The following is a 1,915-nucleotide window of genomic DNA, read 5'->3' on the forward strand; positions in this document are numbered from 1 at the left end:
AAGAAAGAAAGAGGGAGAAAGGAAGGAAGGTTGGTTGACTTTCTGGGGTGAGCTGGCCCATCCGGAGACCCCCGGAGGAAGCGCCCATTCTAAGAGCAGACTGGTAAGGCGCTCAGTGTGTGACCAGCATTGTGCGAGCTGAATTACTCCTCAGCGCCACCCCAGGCAGGCAGGTGCCCTCAGGCCCTTGAGGATGACACCCCAGGGGCTGCGTTTCTAGTCTGGGGTACAGCGAGGCCCAGGAGTCTCGTTCTTTACCGGGGCTCCTGGTAGCTCTCTGAGGCGGCCCCTTGACAGGATATGCACAGGACCCGTGCATCCCAGAGGGAGGGATCTTCAGGAAGCCAGCGTCACCCACATCAGGACTTCCCACTGCAGAACGCGCCCTGGCACAGCCGGGGCAGAACCTCCAAGCCAAGCCCCATGCAGGGACAATCGGGCACATCCAGAACACAGGGCAGCCTGCAAGACAACGGCCCAGAAGCCTCCAGAGATCGGCGCCCCGAACAGGAGCGGCCATGGAGGCAGGGCTAACCAGAGAGAGTACTGTGCAGAGTAGCTGGGGCAGCACCCTCCACGCGGAGCGGGCCGAACAGCTGGGCTCAGGAAGGGCCTATAAAGCTGGATTCTGCGTACACCGTTAACACATGGATGAGCTCCGCTTGGAGAGTGGGAGTCAGGGTGGGTGCCACTGGGGCTGCGGAGGGTAGGTCCCCCGGGGGCACTGTGGGTGCTGATGGTGTTGTTTCCCAACCTAAGTGTCAGTGACATGGGTGAGTTTTTTTATTTGTGAAACTTTCTTCTGGTTCTACTCAGTGTGTGTGTGTGCGTGTGCATGCATGTGTGTGCATGTGCGTGGTGTGTGTGTATGTGTGTGTGTGCATTGCGTGTGAGTGTGCATGGGGTGCCTTGTGTATGTGTGTGTGCATGTGCGTGCATGAGTGGGGTGTGTGTGCATGCATGTGCGTGTGCGGGTGAGTGGGGGTGTGTGTGCATGGGGTACATGTGTATATGTGTGTGTGTGCATGTGTGTGCACGTGTGCGTGCGTGTGTGCATGTGTGAGGGGGTGTATGTGTGTGCATGTGTGTGGGGGTATGTGTGTATATGTGTGCGCGTGCATGTGCGTGTGCGGGTGCCTGGGGGTGTGGGGACCTGGGGCCATTCGAGTGTGTTGAGCAGAATGCTGACGAGGCCAAGTGTGAGCAAGTGATGAAGCCAGGTAGGAGCTCCGCAGGTGTCCGTGGCCCACTGTTACCCCTTACCTCCCCTCTCCTGGAGGCTTGAAATTTTCGGAAAGAAAAACGAAACTGCGGAGAGTGTGAAGCGGACTTTAAACGCTTCTCTCCGTTCATCACAAGGAAAGGGCGGCGGCCGTGGTCGCACGCAACTCCACCCCTCCGCACGCTTACTCACCCGCGCACACCAGGCCCTGGGGGAACACGGCACAGCCCGAGAGGACTGCGTTCACCACGACCCTGGCAGAAGCCGTCCCAGCCCGCGCTGCGGCGCCGAGCACAGGAGGTGCGCTCTGTCCGCTCTGCGGTGCCGAGCCCCACCGCGGCGGGGTGTCGGGGTGCTCAGCGCGGGGCAGCCTGAGGGTGCTCCCGACTTCAGTGCCAGCCCTCCTGTGCCGCGGTGTCCCCAGCAACACTGGCCAACATTGGGATCTCGTTTTTCCTTCACAATGCGCATGTTTTTTGGACCAGAAGGAAGGAAAAAAATTCAGCTCCTTCCCATCTGGTGTCTTGACTCCTAGGCAGGGAGAGAAAATCCCAAAGGGGCGAACAACAAAGATCGCTGTGTGTCTTCGTCTCCTCTGTCCCCACGTGGCTCCCGGGCCCAGGTAGAGACCGGGGCACAGGAAGCCGTAGCTCTTCTCCCAAAGTGATGGCTGGGACTCCTGTGTCTCCTGAC

The sequence above is a fragment of the Chinchilla lanigera genome, unplaced genomic scaffold, assembly GCF_000276665.1.
Source record: "Chinchilla lanigera isolate Chin_1 unplaced genomic scaffold, ChiLan1.0 scaffold00075, whole genome shotgun sequence".
In the NCBI taxonomy this organism is placed as follows: Eukaryota; Metazoa; Chordata; class Mammalia; order Rodentia; family Chinchillidae; genus Chinchilla; species Chinchilla lanigera.